We start from the raw sequence: 6,000 nt of genomic DNA on the forward strand, positions 1-6,000 counted from the left end.
AATAATAATAAGTAAATAAACATCAAAATCACTTGAAACACCACTTACCAGCTGCCGCGGTGTTGAAAATATCCTCTAGCAATGAGGTCATCGTCGTAAGGTGAAAGGTCATCGTCGTAAGGCAATTATGTCATTAATAACTCACCCTTATGCTGTTCCAAACATGTAAGACCTCCTTTTATCTTCGGACACAGTTTAAGATATTTTATTTAAGATATCTGTAACACAGTTTAAGATATTTTAGATTTAGTCCGAGAGCTGTTGTCTGTTTTGAGAGAGAGTTCAAATCAAAGCAGCTGGTTTGTTTGAACTTAGAGGGAGTGTCAGCCACATAAAAAAAGTTAACAGCTTCATTTGTGGATTAATGGGTATTAGAGATGCGAACAGTTTAAAACGATTCAGTTCGATTTGGTGAACTGAATGATTCGTTCGCGAACCGGATATCCAGACTGCTTTGATTTGAACTCTCTCTCACACGGACACGGAAGAGAAGGCAATGCTGAATAAATTCGTAGTTTTTGCTATTTTTGGACCAAAATTTATTTTCGATGCTTCAAAAAATTCCAACGGACCCTCTGATGTCACATGGATTACTTTGATGTTTTTCTTACCTTTCTGGACATGGACAGTATACTGTACACACAGCTTCAATGGAGGGACTGAGAGCTCTCGGACTAAATCTAAAATATCTTAAACTGTGTTCCGAAGATAAAAGGAGGTCTTACATGTTTGGAACAGCATAAGGGTGAGTTATTAATGACATAATTTTCATTTTTGGGCGAACTAACCCTTTAAGGGGCAAAGGAGCAGGTGCTAAAGTGAACCGGTTCTTTCGGACAGTTCTATGAAATAAGACCAGTTGAAAAAAAAAAAAAAAAACGGTCCACCGGTTCTTTTGTGCTCGATGTAATGTCATTGCCGATGACTGCCCTTCATTCAAGCCTTTGGTTTACCCCCGCTTATAACATTAGCACAGAATCAGTTCAGAATCAATCATCAAAAGAACCAGTTTGGTTCAGATGCTCTGTGTGTCAGTCTGCTTCACGCTGAATCACACATGCGCAGCATCATAAGCTCCTCGGTTCTCGAATCTGCCGCGTCAGACAGAAACGGTTCTCGTTAAGTGTATGAATAAATGTCGAAATAATTATTATTTATTATTGTTCTGCGTAGTTTTAAGATATATTTTTTAAAATATTTATCCCGGATATATATATATATATATATATATATATATATATATATATATATATATATATATATATATATATAATCAGGAAAAGGGTGGGGGGTCAAATGAACCCCCCAGGAACCCCCCTGGCGCCGCCGGTGGTTGTATTGAATTGTAAGAGATAATTGTAGGAGACAATGTGCAAGACCTTTGAATATGAATGACAAGTAGCATCTGTCAACAGAATCAGGAACTGCAAATAGGATAAAATCTGTTGCTAAATATCACTTTTTTTTTCTCAGCCATAGTGTGATATGACATCCTTGAAGTTACAATACAAAGGATTCCCTCAGATTTGGTGCTGATGCAGTCTTTCCGCTCAGCACACCCTCTGATAGGCAGAATTTTACAACTCCATGTCTACCAGCCATCTGTCAGATGGAGACAGCTAGTTTTAAGTGATTAGAGGCCCAGGGCAGTGTTAACTAATTAACCTGTCTAATCAATCCATGACCTCTTTTAGCCCTGGTCCTGATCCACTCCGACCTGAACCTAAGAGGCAAGCTATATATGATTATTGATCACTTCAGAAATGTTATCTACCCTGTGTGTGGGTCTAGTCTTATGAAAAATACTTTGATAATACATTTTAATTTGATAATAAAATATCAATAGCGGTTATACATTTTACTATCAGTAGGGCTAAGAAAAAATGCAGCCTAACAGACCCGCTGCTCATTAACATCAGTCACACAACAATACTAATTAGAAAAAGAGAAAATCATTCACTGCTCTTCATTTATTTCTATGTTCTCTATTTAAAATGTTTTTATATTTAACTAAGGAAGGAAACAAAATAATACATTGGAAAACAAGTTAGTATAATGTGGCCATGATTTATCTAAAACAAAGGAACTACTTAATGAATTGTGGGAATGAATTCTTAATTCAGTGAGGCACATATAATATGTAAGTATATATATATATATATATATATATATATATATAAGCGTGTATGCAGTATCATAAATTCTGCTGTGGTTTTACAATAATGCTATATTGCAATAATGTAATAATCAAATTGTTGCATTAATGTAGAATTGAAGGGATGTGTGCCCGTGTTTTATCATATTTTTAATGCTTTATGTATGTATGCATGCATGTATGTATTTAATTATTTAATAATAATAATAATAACAGTGATAATAATAATAATAATAATAATGATGATGATAATAATAATAATAATAATAATAATAATAATAATAATAATAATAATAATAATAATAATAATAATAATAAAACATCATAGAGCTCACAGTCCCATGGGAGAATTCAACTGATGAGGCCTATGAGCGCAAGAAACTGCGCTATATAGAACTGGCAGCAGACGCTCAACAACGAGGATGGAAAGCGAAAGTCTATCCAGTTGAAGTGGGATGCAGAGGTTTTGTGGCTTCTTCTACCATCAGACTGCTGAAAGACCTTGGCATCCATGGACAGGCTCTGCGACAGACAATTAAATCAGTCTCTGAAGCAGCCGAAAGAAGCAGCCAGTGGATATGTATTAAAAGGAAGGACCCTTGTTGGGCTCAAACAGCATCAACATGACCCACTCACTAATCCCCCCCACTCTATAACCCACTTGAGAACCCAGGTCACAACCCTCCATGAAGAGGGTGAACAAGGTATGCGGTCAGCTCTAGGCTTGACTCAGGGAAGAGGATGCCTCCTGCCTTGCATAGTCCCGTGGGCTGTGCCATTTAAACAACTAGGCAATTTTCATGATTGGGCATGGGACACAAGCTCAGGTTTGATCACCCTGTAGCTGGCCACCTTTGATGAGGGTGTTTAGTATTGAAAGGCCGAAACACCCCATGATTCAAAGGCATACTACTGATGATGTGTCCCAAAATGTACATCTTTCTCATATCTGAGGTACAGCTCCCACGCCACTCTTAACATCAAGGCAAACCTCATGTGCATACCATCCATTGGCACAATGGACAGTTTAACATCACGTCCTGTGTTTTTTTGTTTTTTTTTTGATTTCATAATCAAATTGTTGCATTAATGTAGAATTGAAGGGATGTGTGCCCGTGTTTTATCATATTTTTAATGCTTTATGTATTTATGCATGCATGTATGTATTTAATTATGTAATAATCCGTCTGTCCGTCTTTCGCCAATTCGGCCTCCCTGAGGACATCGTGTCAAAGCATGGACCCCAGTTAATATCCCAAGAAGTCCCTTTTCTCGCTCCTAGGTGTGCCCATAAGTCTCTCCTCAAGTTACCCCCACAATCCTATGGTCGAATTGAGCGGGAGATACAGGAAGTAGGTTGCTTCCTCAGGACCTTCTGCCATGGTCACCAGGACTCCTGGAACTAGTTCCTGGGCTGGGCAGAGAACTCTCTCCGCCAACCATCCATGGGCCTTAAACCATTCCAGTGTGTACTCAGTTACCAGCCCCCTCTCTTCCCCAGTCAGGAGACCCCTCCGTCTTTCATGTGGTCAACTACTGGTTCCGAGAGAGTGAGAGAGTCTGGGATGAGGCTCACCATCACCTCCAACGGGCAGTACGCAGACAGAAGATGGCAGCCGACTTTCGCCAAAAATCTACACCTACCTACCAACCGAGGCAGAAAGTCTGGCATAACATCAGGCTGCACCTTCTCTGCAGGAAACTTAATCCCAGATTTGTTGGCCCCTTTAACATCCAGGAACGGATCAATCCCATCACCTACAGCAGGGGTGCCCAACCCTGCTCCTGGCGATCGACTGTCCTGCAAAGTTTAGCTCCAATCGTAATCAAACACACCTAAAACAACTAATTAAGGTCTTCAGGCTCACTTAAAAATTAAAGGCAGGTGTGTTTGATTAGGGTTGGAGCCAAACTTTGCAGGACAGTCGATCGCCAGGAGCAGGGTTGGGCACCCCTGACCTACAGACTCCAACTCTGTCCACAATACAAGATTCACCCCACGTTCCGTGTCTCACTTTTAAAACCTTTTCACCCTCCTGTCTCCACAGAGCCTGACCGGACAGAGGACCCCCCTCTCCCATTGCTTCTGGAAGAAGGATCCATCTACAAGGTCAGGGAGATTCTGGAATCCTGGCGGCGTGGTGGCAGACTGGAATAACTTGTCGACTGGACTTGATAAGGATATGGCCCTGAAGAACACTCCTGGGTTCCTAGAGATGGCATTCTTGATCCCACACTCCTAGAGGAATTCCATACATCACACCCAGATTGTCCAGCTCCTCTGGGCAGAGGGAGACCACCACGTCATCAGGGTTTTTTTGGCCCTCAGGAGCGGGCCCTGGAGGAGGGGGTACTGTCACAAGTCGGCCAGACTCATCTCTTAGCCACTCACAGCACACTCCCTCACCTGATTATTAATCCCCAGCACCTGTTCACAATTTAGTCATCAATTCACCACCTCATAAAAGCACACACCACAGTCAGCAAGTTGTCCAATCTTGTGGCTACACAGCGGAACTATCTGCATTGACTCCACTAACTTACCACTTTGCTTACCTCTTCTCCAGCGATAATCTCCTATCCTCCTAGCGACTCCAGCATTCCTCCACCGAACTCATCCTTCAAGTCTCCTTCTATGTAAACATTGAGGTGTCTGCAACCATTCAGCAACCCTGGTCATGCCCCCGCTCTGTAAGAAGAATACCGCTATCATTCTCTGGCATCTATCACCGTATACTCTCACCAAAGGATCCACTTACCTGCATCTCTCCCACAGTCACTTGAATTACCTATTTCAATAAACCGCTGCTTTCCACTAATCCTCTGTACTGAGTGCGTTTGTTACAATAATACATTCATGAAAAAGATCAGTAAAATAAACTTTCATGACTTTAAGTACACCACAAAAAGTTAATAATGTCAGATTTAAGAAAATGCATTTTTGCATGTTTTCATAATCTTTTTGTTGTGCTTAAAAAATAACACATTTTATACACCTATTGAAATGTGTTGATTGACATGCAAAAGTACATGTAAAATACTTTTATAATTAAAGTATTGTTTTATCTGTACTGTGCTATTTGAATTTAAATATACAAAATTGCAACTTCATTACAAATGTGAAATTACAAATATACTTAATTAAATACAAGACATACAAGTTTTAATAGAAATGACTTTAAAGTAGTTGCAGACATAGTAATCATGAAATTAAAAAATAAAGATGCACTGAAGTCCAACTATTAAGTGAGTCAAAAAACTAGGGTAGTTTTAATGTTGCAAACAAGATAAGAGTGTCTTCGGGTATAGCTGAATGAATGCGAGTCAAATTTACATTTTGCACCTTTGGTTGTGTTCACAATGAAAATAAGTGCACTATGGGGAGAGCTGTAAGGCTGTTTTAATTGTTTCATGATGTAGACGGCCTGAGGGGAAATTGCTCCTGGGTCTCCTGCTGCTCAGAGGTGACTTTTCCACAATGGAGTCTATACATTATGTTTGTGTCCCAGTTCAGTTCGGTGCTGCTCAGATCTCCGCTGTTTTCGCGCGTGTTCAGCTCTGGGTTGTTATGATTGCACCAGACAGCCAGCTGTTCCTCCTCCCTTCTGTATACAGTACAAATCCATCAGTGTCATGAATGAGGAAGATGACTGTAATATCGTCTTTGGAAGTGCAGTCAGACTCTGCACACATCCCTGAGGAGCAGCAGTCCTTAAAGCAGAGTTTCATGTTCATCCTGCCTGCCTATCCTGTATTTGCCCTATTGTGGAATATTAAAGACTATTTGCATCTATCTTCGCCTTTTCCATGCGTGTATCTCACAATAGCTGTGACAATAATATAGA

This window comes from Carassius gibelio, chromosome B5 (genome assembly GCF_023724105.1).
Source record: "Carassius gibelio isolate Cgi1373 ecotype wild population from Czech Republic chromosome B5, carGib1.2-hapl.c, whole genome shotgun sequence".
In the NCBI taxonomy this organism is placed as follows: domain Eukaryota; kingdom Metazoa; phylum Chordata; class Actinopteri; order Cypriniformes; family Cyprinidae; genus Carassius; species Carassius gibelio.